This window comes from Pteronotus mesoamericanus, unplaced genomic scaffold (assembly GCF_021234165.1).
Source record: "Pteronotus mesoamericanus isolate MK-2021 breed Mesoamerican mustached bat unplaced genomic scaffold, CSHL_Meso_final contig_43, whole genome shotgun sequence".
NCBI lineage: Eukaryota > Metazoa > Chordata > Mammalia > Chiroptera > Mormoopidae > Pteronotus > Pteronotus mesoamericanus.
In genome coordinates this window covers 1-14,529 of record NW_026555161.1, presented here as the reverse complement: position 1 = coordinate 14,529, position 14,529 = coordinate 1, and the positions used below count along the sequence as shown (strand labels likewise).

Here is a 14,529-nt window from a genome sequence, read left to right as displayed (position 1 = left end):
AAAAATGATGTATTTCACAAAGACAGAAATACAAGGAGGCTGTCTTCTATATTTCTGTTAAATAATTTAGAATTAAAATGACACTTTCAAATTATATGCACATTAAATATATTAATAGGGATTCTATGCAACATGTTAGTAGCAGCTGCACAGTTTTAGTATCTCCAAATCTGCCACAAAATCTGACAGAGCAAGTAGGATAACAAGGCAGCACCTATGACAAGACAGAGTGTTGAGGTATCCCCATGAACCTCCACCCCCATGAATCCCACACCGGGCAAGTGGATCTCAACCACAAAGACACAGAGGCATCACCATTTGTCCTGCAGGCCACAAGGCAAGGACACAGGGTTCCCAAAGTCTCTGAGAGTTTGGAACCTAGAAATCCAATTGCTAACAGACACGCCTCCCACAGTCCAAGGACTGCAGCTTGGCAGGGGTGGGGAGTGCGGGGGCGGGGGTTGGGGGGTGCTCAGCTCAGCAGGTCAACCTGAGAGCAGCAGCTGAGGCCAGGAGGGGATTCTCAGGTCCCAGCTCCTAGAGGGGAGAGAGGATGGCAAAGGCAAATGGAGTGGTGGCTTGGACTCCCATGAATTAACCTCTTCCAGGACAAAGCGCTGTCCTGAGGAGTAACTTCAGAGAGTCAGTTGTAAGTGAAGTTGGATGAGGACACAAAGGCCCAAGAAAAGAGAAGCCCAGATTAAACATGTGTGGGGGTCAGGGTGTGGAGGAGATGGAGGATCTCAGCAATTGCGAACACAGGTAATTTAACCGCCAAGTCCCAGAAATACCAGACACTGGTGAAATAACAGAAAGTCTTAGTTCAAAATGGTATTATCTTCTGACCCTTGTTACTAATCCATTATTCTCCTTTCTCAGCTCTGTCACAGGACAGATGGTTGCTCAGCAAAAGGTACCTGATCTTTCCTTGGGAAAGTAAATGCTAAAAGAGCTCTCTCAAACTCCTACCTCTGGGTTGACATATTCACTTGAAATATCACCAGTGCTTAATTCTGCTCAGCTTTTTATTGGGGGCAGGACATCCCTCCTTGTGCAAAAAGCTATTAACACCACCTGTTGATATATTCCACCATCCTGTCCAAGCTAACAGTCAGTGAGCCGTCCCTCTCTAGTCCAGAATGAATACATTCATTCTCATTCCTGTTCATTTGCTCTGTCTTGCCCCTTCATTCCATGGGCATATAGTTTTTTATTTGTTTTCTCCCATATTAAAAAAAAACTTTCCTTCCTTCCATGTGGATGTAGTAAGCATGGAATATAATTAACTTCAAACCAGAGAAGACAAAATCAAATGCAGAATTATGCTGATGAAAAGGAATGTCATTGTTAGGTGCTCTGATTATGTAGAAATGATAGAATGAAGAAAAATGGAAGAAAAAGAGGGCATTTCAGTGTTTGTGGAAATGCAGGCATATTTCCTTCTGTTAAGGGAGACACTTAATGTTACTTGATGTTAATGTTATATCAAACTGGAAGATCCAAGAGGGGATGAAAGAGAATACAAGGAATGTTTTAGTCTAGAGACAGTAACTGCTGTCTAAAGAAAGTAATGACTTAAGTAGCTATCAGAACAAAAATCCAACCTTCCTAAATATTTCAATACTAAAACAAAAACAACAAATACAAACAAGATAGTGAAGGACAAATATCTGCATACAATACATAGTATGAAATACTATACCCCAAAATAAAAGCAAACAAAATTCATATTAATCAAAGTCAATGTACTTAATCCTCTTATGAAAAGAAAAAAATTATTCTCCAATTAAATTGCAAAACTCCATTCTGTGTTGAATGTAAGATACATACTATCTGAGAAAGGTGAAAAATAAAAGGGGTGGCAATAAGTACACTAAAAGGATATCTTCTCTTTATGTTTCTGGGATAATAGAGCAGTGGGTAAGTACATGGCACATTTCCTCATGTCTTTACACTTAAATAAGCTGAAGGTGTTTACATTATTAGTGTGATTTATTTTAACATGTAAAGAAGACATTTTTATATAAGTATGAATGCAAATGATAATAGTGAGTGACAGGAGAAAATATTTTTTTTCCTTTTAAAAAAAATTTGTTTATTTTTAGAGAGACAGGGAGCGAGGGGGTCAGAGAGGGAGAGAAACGTCAATCTACAAGAGAAACATCAGTTGGTTGCCTCTCGTGCACCTCTAGTAGGGGTCCTGGCCTGCAATCCAGGCATATGCCCTGACTGGGAGTCAAACCAGAAATTGAACCAGGAATTGAACTGGCGACCTTTTGTATTGCAGGCCAGCACTCAATCCATTAAGCCACACCAGCTAGGGCAAGGTAAGTTATTTTCAAAGAAAATTGTCCTTGCCCTGCTACTGAAATCATCTGTGATCCTGGGAAAGTTGTCATTGCTTCTCACAAATCTGCTAGCAGCTGTGATGTTGCTGTTGGCACAGTAGGAAGCATCAGACTTAGGTTTAGCTGTTGTATCATTGATGGTCGTATTTTACTCTTTAGGGAGGCTGCGATACTGAAATTATATTTTGGATACTTTGTCTAATGTCAGACAAATAATCTCTCCAGAATGTGAATGAGACATATACTTTGATCCATATGGAATGACCCTCTGGTAGAGAGGTCCAGGGATTGATTTTCTTTGCAGTTATTGTCAGATCCTGAACAGGTTGAGAAACAGAGTAGAGTACCTTTCAGTTTCCCTGGGCTATGAGTTGGGTTAGGTTTAATGTGAGGAAGCCTAACTTATTATTGTTTTTGTAGATTTAATTTACTTTGTGTTTTTTTTGGGGGGGACAGTGAACTTTATTGATGGTGCACGACAAGGCAGGGCTCCTTAAGCCCCTCCCCTCTTCAGGGGGTCTAGGATGGAAACAAGATCAGGAGATTCTCAGTGTTTTGGGGCATCAGTCTGGGGCAAGGACTCCCCAGCAGCTGAGGGTCTCTCTTCCACCAGCTGGGCCTGGTGGTTCAGGGGGCTCTTACTCCTTGGAGGCCATGTGGACCACAAGGTCGACCACCCTGTTTCTGTAGCCAAATTCATTGTCATACCAGGAAATGAGCTTGACAAAGTGGTCATTGAGGGCAATGCCAGCCCCAGCATCGAAGGTGGAGGAGTGGGAGTCACTGTTAAAGTTACAGGAGACAACTTGGTCCTCAGTGTAGCCCAGGATGCCCTTTAGGGGGCCCTTTGATGGCTGCTTCACTACTTTCTTGATGTCATCGTATTTGGCAGCTTTCTCTAGGGAGCAGGTCAGATCCACAACTGACACATTGGGGGTGGGGACACGGAAGGCCATGCCAGCGAGCTTCCCATTCAGCTCAGGGATGACCTTGCCCACAGCCTTGGCAGTGCCAGAAGAAGCAGGGAGAGTGTTCTGGGCAGCCCCTCGGTCATCACGCCACAGCTTCCCAGAGGGGCCATCCACGGTCTTCTGGGTGGCAGTGATGGTGTGGACTGTGGTCATGAGTCCCTCCACAATGCCAAAGTTGTCATGGATGAGCTTGGCCAGGGGAGCCAAGCAGTTGGTGGTACAAGAAGCATTGCTGACAATCTTCATGGAGCTATCGTACTTGCCATGGTTCATACCTATCACAAACATGGGGGCATTGGCAGAAGGGGCAGAGAGGATGACCCTCTTGGCTCCACCCTTCAAGTGAGCCCCAGCCTTCTCCATGGTAGTGAAGACACCAGTGGACTCCACAACATACTCAGCACCAGCATCGCCCCATTTGATGTTGGCGGGATCTCGCTCCTGGAAGATGGAGATGGACTTTCCGTTGATGACAAGCTTCCTGTTCTCAGCCTTGACTGTGCCTTTGAACTTGCCATGAGTAGAATCATACTGGAACATGTAGACCATGTAGCTGAGATAATGAAGGGGTCATTGATGGCAACAACATCCACTTTGCCCGAGTAAAAAACAGTCCTGGTGACCAGGTGCCCAATACAGCCAAATCCGTTCACTCCGACCTTCAGCATCGTGTCTCACGGTGGAGGCTGGCCCTGTGCAGGGGAGACCCGGCTGCCTGTCGGACAGGAGGAGCAGAGAGCCTACTTTGTGGTTTTTAAATCAAAATAAAAGTAATACTGTACAACTGTCCCCAATAAATTTATAATATTTTTTCCTTCTTTTCTCTAATGAGAAGAGACCCACAGGTATACAAGGATCTTGCTTCATCTTGTAATGTTTTTAGGGCCAGAGGTTCTCCTGGTAGTGTTTAGAGACACCTCCTCAAGTTGTTAATTGGGGCGGGTAAATGTAAGGTAGAGTCAGGTGAGAGCATTACGTTACTCCAGAAACACAATGTGCTGTATACCCAGGACAACTGTTTTCAGTGTCAATGTTTTAAGCATTGTATTAAACAAGTCTTATTGTATAATACTTATAATACACAAAAACAGTAATGCAAATTTATAAAATTTGGTGCAAAAATAGTTGAAATATGTGTGCATTGCTTTAAATTTTTTCTTTGTTATACTAATTTACTTTATTAGGTATTAAATATAAACAGCAGAATATAATGAAATATTTGTAATGCATATAGAACTATATAATAAACACCTGAGTCTCTGGCTACCTTGCTTAAGAACTTGATCTTCATGATTGATGTTGAAGCCCCCTCTGTGACCTGTGCTGATTATGTCTCCTTCTTTTACACTCCTAATGATGAGCATTGAGTTCTGTGTGTTTTCTTATCATTTTACTATCTTTGTCCTTTATTTTAAAATATTTTAATACAGTAAGTTTGCTCAGTTGGCAGGATTTTAAATTTTATGCAATATTGAATTCATCATGTCTTTTGTTTCTTTAAAATAAAATTATTTTCCTGAAATACTTCTGTTGCTGTGTGTATTTTATTAATATTTCCTATAATATTGTAATTCATGAGTATTATAAATTATCCATCAGTGACTTTGATGATCATTTCATTATTTCAGATTGATCTTCTACACTAAACATTGTTAATATAAAAATTCTGCTATATTTGTATAGGGCACACGTGCAAGCCTTTCTCTAGGGTTGTATTCGTTTTCTATTTCTGCCATAATAATTTATCACAAAATTAGTGGCTTAAAAGAACACAAATTTATTATCTTAGAGGTTTTGGGGTCAGAAGTCTGGTATGGTTCTAAGTGGACTAAACTCAAGGTATTAGTAGGTGGTGTTCCTTTCCGGAAGCTCCAGGTCTGCTGCTGCTCATTTGAGGCACTGGCAGAATTCAGTTCCCTGAGGTTTGAAGACTGAAGTCCTTCCTGGTTGTAAGCTGAGGGCTGTTCTCAGCTTTTAGAGTCCAGTCACTTTCCCTGGTGTGTGACACCTCTCCTCCACAAGGGTGGTGCCAATTTTCCCTCCGGTATCCCTGGAATTTTCCCAGGATGCCATGGCTCCTTCGAAGGGAGTTATTCCTAGAAGAGAAGGGGGGCTCTGAAGCCAAACCCAATGTAGTGTTGACCAGGTTGCTCCAGTTCCTAGTGTGTGATCTGTAGTCAGTCCCTTGACCTCCCTGAGTCCTCTTTCCTCACAGAAAAATGGGTGAAATGTGACTCTCTCCTAGGCTCCCTGTGGAGACCCACTGAACTACAAGGAGTTGGAACATGAGAAATCGCCAAGCACACAGGTGGCACCTTCTCTGTATGAGCATCATGACTTCCAAGGAGATTTGATGGGATGATGTTGTTTTCACAGATTCTACTTTAGTTACTAGTAACTCTTCCTTGATTCCTACCTTATACACTGTCCTCACAAAGTGTCATTTCGAACTTGTTTTTCTTAGTAGAGAAGGTTGGCTGCAATGAAAATATGAAACATCTTTTCCTTTTCTTCCCATTGGAACAATCCTCGTATTTTCTGAAAACTAATGTGCAAATCTCTGCAAGATTCTACCTAGTTCTGTGGAGCTAGAATCATTGAGGGCTGAAACAGCAACGGACCTCCAGTCGGCCCCACTGTGCAGGTTCCAGGGAGATTTCAGGGTTCACAGGGCTCGGAGGTGTGGGCGGCAGGGGTTCTGTCTCTTCCTGGAAACTGTTCATGCAAACAAGGACTCAAACGCAGAGACAGCCAGGTGGGTGAGGACAGGTGCAGAGACACCCAAGGGCCAGCGTGAACCTGATGATGGGGACTGAGGGCCCAGCACACAGTGTTGGAGCAAGTAATTTCCCCTCCAACATGACCCACTCAGTGCTCCCAGCAGCCCTGAGAGGGGGATGTGCTACCCTGTTTCACCACGAAGACCCTGAAAGCAGAGAAGTCACAGGACGAATTCACACGAGTGAGTGGAGGATCCGGGCTCTGTCCATCACCCACCGCATTTGCACCCAGTGCCTGCCGCCCTAGGCAGGGACACAGCGGGTGGGCACATGGGGAGGATGCACATGGGCAGCTTCTGGACCACCCCCACAACACACTCTGACCCCTGAGCCCGTTTCTCTGTGTTAAGGCCCAGCTGGTCAAGGAGGGGGCAGCAGCTGGGGAAGGGGTGGCCAAGATGAGAGCTCCCCTTCACAAAGTGACCAGGAGGGCCGGGTGACATGGCCGCTGCCCACAGCACGGGAGGAGGGAAGGCAGCAGAGGCGGGCCTGCGGGCTGACCTGCAGCGACATGGGAGATGAGGGCCCTGACAGGAGTCTATTCTCGCCCAAGCTCTTTGGTGGGTGGGGCAGCAGAGGGCCAGGCCACCTTTGGAACTGGGTAGCTTTAGCCCCATGCTGTTGCTGCTGCTGGACCACCACCCTGGGCCACAGCGTTGCATGCTGGGTGGAGCCGGGGCCATGCTTCAAGAGCCTCAGCCATCCCGACCCACCTGGGCCCAGGGAAGGAATCAGAACTTAAACATGGAGATGAAGCTTTGGCCGGGAGGGAAGGGGTCAAGGCTGGGGCACGGCCACACGGGATCAGAGCATCCGACTGGTGCTGGGGCAAGGCAGTTCTGGAGACAGGGCTTCTCCCTTCTGGCTCAGCTCCCGTCCCTCACCGATTGCTCCTCTCACTCTCATATCCAGGGACTGGATCTCCTGCGTTGATTGTGGTCTGTACCAGTGCCCACAGCGGGGTAACTGAGGACCCCTCCCTCAGACTGGATCTCCAGCTCCTGCCAGCCCTGGGGTCACACATACCTTGCCCCCTACAGCCCCTGCTGTGCTTGTGAAACCGGGGCACTGTTTACTAGTGGGAGCTGTTTTCCACGTGAATATAAATCTGCTTTGGCATATTCATGCATGAGTCCAGCCATGGTTGTAAGAGAAGAAACAGTAGTTGAGTAGTTGTGGGGTGTCCTTGAAGACACGATGTCCTTAAAGACACGATGTCCTTAAAGACATTGTCCCTGAGCCCAGTCCCGCAGCCACAGCAGGTGGATCCTCCTCCCTCAGTTGGACAAGATTCTTCCACACAGAAATTCCACAGGGAGTCGGTATATTTCCCACCTCTGTCATTTCCCATAAACACGCCTTTAGCAGGGGCCCCATTACTCTCTTGTCACCCCCTTGTTCCAGCCTCAGAGCCTCCGCCACCTTCCACATTCAATCATCCCTGAGACTGGAGGTTGCTTCTCCTGGACGAGGCACAGAGGAAGACAGCCTGTCCCCTGAGGCCAAGCCTTTTCCTCTCCAGTTGGGAGAGGAAACCCTGGAAGGGCTGAGAATCGCTCCGCCCCTGGCCTGACTGCCTCCGGGAGGCCTCTCACCCAGTCTGGCCTTGGCAGTAGAAGTAATGGGAGGGCTCCCTGGGGATCAGAGAGCTGTGTGCTCGCAGCAGCAGTTGGAAGGAGTCCCTGTCATCTGGAAAGAGGGACGGAGGGGTCACCCCTGAATCTATAGCACCCATGGTCTCCTGCATCCTTCCTTTCTCTTAGGTCCTGTCTCCAAACTGAAGCACAGACCACAATATGGAGACAATGGCCAGAAGAGCATTTGCAAACAAAACCATTTTTATTTATAATTGACACACAATGCCCCGAAGGAGCTGCTCCTACCCCCAGGCCCACCCCCACCCTGCTGGCCCTGCCCTCCCTCCCTGCCAATCATGTCAGTAGAACGGCCAGGAGCAGCCCTGGGATGAGAAGCCATTGGCTCCTCTGGGGAGGCAGCCAGGTGATATTTAGGCTAGGCCTCCCGGGGTCTGGCAGCGGGGGGGACACCCCACTGCCCTGTACTGGCTGCGGTGCCGCTTCCTCCAACACCCTGCGACAGACTGGTCATGCTTTCTCTTTTGAGGCTGGGACTGGGCAGCTCCCTGGGGCCCCTGACCTCCAGGGCAGGCAAGGCTCGAAGCAGGGATGGGGCTCAGAGAAAGTGTGGAGGGCAGCAGGCTGTCGGGAGAGGCCCAGAGGAAGGACAAGCTGAGGAGGTCCTCCTCTTCCTCACTGGACCTGCCCACTGGCCCGCGAGTCTCCCTAACGGGAGAGGTCACGCTGGGAATGGAGGCAGCCCTGGACCCCAGTAGAGAGGAAGTGCACCTGTGACCCTGGGGAGCAAAGAGGGACCATTGAGCTTGCAGTGGCGGGCACTCCTGATGTCCTGAAAAGAGAACAAAGGCTTTGGGCTTGGACAGGTTGCTGTCTGCTTGACCGTGCTTTTGGCAGTCCTTGAAATCAGTCTCTGGTGTGAAGGCTTTGTCATTGACCCCCAGCTGGGGGCTGTGGTCACATCTCTGGGCATCTTGGCCAGCTGCAGACTCAGAAGGCCTTGAGGCCAGTTGGGGTGCACTGTGACTCCGGGGTGCCTGCACACCCTCCTCCTTCAAGGCCAGGAGCCGCTTCTCTACCAGCTGGGACAAAGAGAGGGACAGTGAGTGGCTCTGCACACGTGTGTGAGAGATGGAGGTGTGCAGGTGATGGGACAATGGCACTGGGGGGAGGAGGGCAGAAGGGTGACATCGTGATTCAAATCCAAAACAGACATGTGGCTCTCCTGCGTCCTCCTGTGCCATATTCCCAGCTTTGTGTTCCTCCCTCCCCATCCTCCCCTTCCCATCTCCTCTCCCCCTTATCATCCTGCGCCGCACCACCCCCGAGCTGGCTCCCGCTCATGCCGTGCCTACAGGCAGGGGTGGGCTGGACAGAGGCACGGGCGCCCCTGTTCGGGGTTGCTCCCTGCCCCGGTTCACCTGGGTTCCCCCTTCCATGGCTCACCTGGGGCCCCCATATCCCCAATCTACCTGGAGTCCCTCCCTCCCGGTCTAACCTAGGGCCCCTCTCTCCTCTCACTCACCTGTGGTCTGTCCCTCCCGTCTTCCTAAGTTCCCTCCTGCCCCTGGCTCACCTGGACGGGAGTGAGGTGTTTCTCCTGCTCCAACAAGTCCTCCGCTAGGCCCGACAAATCCAACTGTGCTTCTGGGGAAAGCAATTGTGCCAGAAATCGGGGGTGAATGACCTCCTCCACCTGGGACAGAGGAAGAGGCTATGAGCACCCTTTGCAGACAGTGACTGTGAGCCAGTAGGACCAGGGAGAACCCTGGAAAAGCAAAGACCCACCCCCACCCTCTCCTACAAGGCGAGTGTTTAACAACTCATGGTCATCAGCTACAAACACACACACAGAAACACATGCACATACAAACATAAGGGCACACACACATATACACAGATAACATACATCACATTCTCAACACACACGACGTGCACACTGACACACACTCACCCCCATGCGCACACCCTGCTCAGGAGCAAGGCACAGAGCTTAATCTCATCTGCCTGGGCTGAACCCAGGTCTGGGTCCTGGAGTGCCACCCTCTAGAATCTGGTAGACCCCGGAGCTCTGAGCCAGCCCACCTTGATGGCAAAGTCTTCATGGGAACACAGCTGGTCAATGTAGCTCAGGAGCCCCGGGTCCAGGTAGGTCCCGTCCTCTTCCTGCCGTGACTCCTTTCTGTTCTCTTCCGAGCCTCCACCTGACGCCCCCGTGGCTGAGAGGACCAGCCGCACCAGCTTGTCCATGATGTGCGTGTACCCGTTCAAGGCCCCGCAGGGGATGTCCTTGGGAGCCTTGGTCTCCAGGGGCCGCTGAGGTCTGTGGGTGCCCTGGGCCTTGGGAATGGCCTTCCTGGGAACGTGAGCTGGGGTGGAGAAGAAGAGGAGGGAGCGTGAGGGGCTCCAGCTTCCACCTCCTGATCATGCGGTGGTGAGGGAAGTATTGGGGGGACATTAACATGAATCGGGCCCTCTGAAGCCATGTGAGATACGAGGGGAGAGGTCAGAAGGGGGCATCCAAAAGAATCAACTGTGAGGACAGGCGGAGCTGCCAATTCTCCAAGGCCCTTCCCCACCCCATCCAGCCAGCTTCTTAGCAGACTCTATGTTGGGTCCTTTGACAGGGAGGTAGGAGAGAGGATACAAAAGTGGACCAGGTGCCCCTAATTACTCAGGACAGGTGTCCTTGGATATTTCCTCATGATACAGAGGGTCATCTTCCTGATCCTGAGCTCCCTTTAAAAAATAATCCGCCTTTGCATACATTCCAACAGAAAACCAACTGCACTTTACATCTGTTCTCTGTACGTGAAGCAGTGACATGGCCTATGAGGAAAACCTATATCTCAAAGGATAGAGGCAGGGCAGTCATGAGACACACAATGAGAGGAAGTGGGTCTGAAAAGCCGAATTTCCAGAGAGGGACATCAGTTTAGGACAAGTCAGAGAACCAAGTCGTCGCTTGGCAGAAGTTAGCCGGCTGCCCTGCCCCTGTGGAGTCCAAGACAACAAGCAGCTCCCTGGACGCAGGAGCAGTGAGCTCTGGGCTGGGCGCAGTGGGGAAGCCCTGGGCTGCAGCCGTTGGGGTTACCATCCAGCCTGGCTCTTGGGGATGACATTCCATCGGAGACCTGGCCACAAACAGCCACGCTGGACACCTTTATGGCTAAGACCTCCTCTCCCCACTGCCCTCAGAAGCAACAGTGTAGTCAGTTCATATCCCTTAGGAAGATGTTGTGGGGTAAGCCCCAGGTGCCTGAAGAACGCGACACAGGACCGGGCTTTCCCGTGACACTCCCCCGTGTGCCACCAATGCCACATGACCTGCTGCTCCCTACACACACATGTGGAAGTGGCTTGTCTCCCCTCTAGAAAGAGCCAACGTGCCTGCTGCCCTCCTTTCTGTATGCCCAGGCATTTCCCCTGAGTCATCCTGATCCACTTCTCGGGGGCCCTCCTGTGCAGCGCCGTCACAGCCTCCCCTGGTGACGGGTCCGCGGAGATCAAGGGCTCTCTCCCTCCTCTACTTCAGTCCAACCTGGGTTTCCCCAGTGGAAGTGTCATACTTTAATCCTAAGTTGTGAGGGATAACACAGTCTCTAAAACATGCCCCCCCTGCCAGGCTTACCTCCTTCTGAAGCCATCCCCGCAGGCGGAGACACTGACCACCGCTGCCCAGCAGCCTCCTCAATGAGAAAATTCAAGTCGAGGGCCTGGAGAGTGACCTGCTCCAACAGATACTCAGCATCCAGTGGGAGGAAGTTTGAATTTAAACAGCAGAATGTAGGAAGCCAGACATTCTACAGCGGGGGAGGGGCGGAGGGCAGGTGGCATGGGTGGGGGTCGAGTGGGGAGACATTCCATGGTGGGCTCAGCAGATGGGCAAGAACTGAAGTTCCTGTCATATTTGAAGTGATAACGAAGTGATGTGTGCCCCTTTAGGCAATTTCTACTTAGGCTTTTAGATTCACAGTTCAAACGCTTCTCTTGATGTTCCCTTTATTTCAGTTCTTGATCCATCCACCTCATTTTGGGTCCTTCAACCTGTTTCCTATGTGACTCTGACCTGCTTCAACACAGGCTACACTTCCTGAACAAAAGTCAAACATGTAGCCTGAAAAAGTAATGGGTACTTAGGGCTACACAGAACCCAGTGTTTGAAATTGGGATTGACTCAGCAGATCCAGCCTGTTTGGAAGCTGTGTGCACATCATTTCTTAGGAAGCGGTCCCGAGGCCCCAAGTACCATCCGTACTGGAAGCTCTGCAGACTTGCAGGAGGCCCAGCCTTACCAACAGTCTCCTTCCTCCAGTCCGTCCGGGGGAAGCCCTGTAGTCTACACGCCAAGACCAGAAATCACTACTTTTTATTTCTTAGAGTATTATGTTGTTCAGTGTTTAGTTTTTTTATCTTTTGAATGCTTTTAATGTAATATTTTAAACAAGCAATGGCTTTGCTTAGTTCACAGTCAAATTGTGCAAAATGGGAAACGCACTGACGAGTCTTTCCCCCGCTTCTCTCCCCTGGCCGCACAGTGGTCTAACCCACAGGATGCCGGTGTGATCTGGTTCCTTAAGTCTTTCCACGTGGCCAGATTTAGTAAATACTGGACACCAACTGAATTTGAATTTCAGATACACAATGAATTAGTTTTTAGAATAATTGTATCCCATGCATATTTGGGACATACCTTTGCTGTAAATTTGTCCACTGTTTTCTAAAATTGACATTTAACTGGCATCTCGTAATTTATCTGGGAACTCTGTGACACAAGGAATTTTTTAGGCTTATTAGCTCCACCGCCCATAAGAAGGATGACTCAGAGTAAAGAGACGCAAGCGTGCATCTTGGCTCCACCATAAAACACAGTTGCGCACACACATGAAATAGGCGTGCTCTTTGGAGGATATGGGTTCGTGAGAGCCATCACGCAGCACTGGATGTCATGGCCCAGTGGGTGTGAGGACAGAAGTCAGGGGCGGGAAGGCAGAAAATCTTCTGTGTCCATGTGTTACCGGGGCTTAATATCCTAAGTCCTGAGTTTTCTAGGTGTTAAAATTGCACTTCACATGAGAAGGATGTGCACTTTGAGATAAAGTCAGAATTCTATCCAGCATGTCCAAACCCCATTCACAGAAACCTGCACCCACCTAAGGCCTCGCCTGTCAGTCTGAGTGTGGAAGCCCTGCCTATTGGCTTCCAAATTGCCTGTCGGCATCATACCTGCACCCTTGCTCTTCGGAATCTAAGCTCATCGTTGCATGTGGTTCCACCTGCACGTGAATCATGGTAGGGCCCCTGAAAACTTGTTTGATTCTTATTTTCACATTGTACATAAATGTCAGTTTACCACTGTCAAAATGACGTGAATGAGCATTTGTGTTTGTGCTGCGAGAGGGGCAGATTCTTAGGAAATTGCTCAAAGGAGACAGGAGACAAAGGGTGACAATTTTGGAGAATTGCAACCAGATCTCATGGGGGACATGCTTCACTCCCTGCTGTAGCAGCAGGATTTTTACCATTGACTGTTCCATGCTGTGCACATTCACTGAAAAAGGCTCTACTATAACACAACTTGTGCAATATAAAGCCAAAAAAGGAGCGAGGAGAGGGTGAAATTCTTCCCATACTACTTGCTGTGTGAACAGAAAATGGCCCAGGCTCTTGAGTCTTGATCAATATTGTAACAGTGAACTTGCATTGGAAATATCTGTGAATAAACATTTATTGAAAAACCTCCATGTACTAAACAAATAAACTAAGAAAAATACTCTCATATAGTTAGTGCATTTGGAAAAACTCTAGGAAGGGAGTGAGGGGAAAGTATCTCTTCAAATGTTTCCCAGGTCTAAGTTTCTTTGCCAAAATTTTTTTTCCTATCTTGCCAGAATTATTTAATGACAATTCTGTGGAGAGGACCTACTATTTTTAGAACCCACGGAGGTGCAGTCCAAAGAGCTTGAAGGCACTTGCTCCGATTTGAGGATATGTGCTTTAGGTAGACCTCTCCTACACTCTCTCAGGAGGGAGCTGGCTAAGTATCTAGCTAAGTCCAAGGATTGCAAAGTTTGCCATTTTAAAATCCTAAATGCTCATTTCACGAGCCATGGTCTGAAATAGGGACCACCACAAGGAGGCCTTGCTGGAGAAGCTTCGCAGGAAGCCCCCCACGTGAACCCCCATTTCTTTCCTCCCCTGCGCACTGGGCCGGGGTGTGCCTCACGCTAGGACGCATGCGCACGTGCACTGGGGTCAGGGCTGTGTCCTGCAACGGCTCCCAGAGGCCGTTGTGGCCGGTAGGCTCCGGTGGGCGTGCGTGCGCCGGTAGCAGGGGACGGTCCCCAACGGCCATCCTGGCTGGCACGAGGCCTGGCATGGCGCCCTCCAGAGTGGGTTATGCAAACAAAGGTGTAAGGGATGCTTGGACTCTTCCCCGCTTGTGTATCATCACACTTGACTGTTGTTCACGCTGCGGGCTATTTGCGCCCTGGGTCTTTGTTCATTCCTCTCCCCGCCCTCCCACCCCCAACACGCACAGCCTTTCCGGTGGCCTTTACACCAGGGAGTTGGCACTACAGGGACTGGCTGCATGTGGGGTTCAGTGATTTCAGGGCCTGCAGTGGGGTCTAATAATGCAGGTGGGCTGTTACACTCTGAGGGTCTTTCTGTGTCTCCTGCATTCTGAAAAATACACAAGCTCTGGGGCAGCTTCATTCCTCTGAATTTGAAAATCGTCCTCCTGTTCAGCAGGAAATATCTCAAGTCCTTGAACATGAGTGGCAATGAGTGAAGCTTTCATGTACATCCTGATAGTTTTATGTGAAAATCTCAA

The 14,529-nt window shown here is 49.2% G+C and overlaps 1 pseudogene; it reads right to left on the bottom strand.

The window, feature by feature from the left end:
• Window positions 1-2,966: 2,966 nt before the first annotated feature.
• On the bottom strand, window positions 2,967-3,987 carry LOC129073771 (glyceraldehyde-3-phosphate dehydrogenase-like; annotated as a pseudogene).
• Between the last annotated feature and the right edge of the window lie 10,542 nt (window positions 3,988-14,529).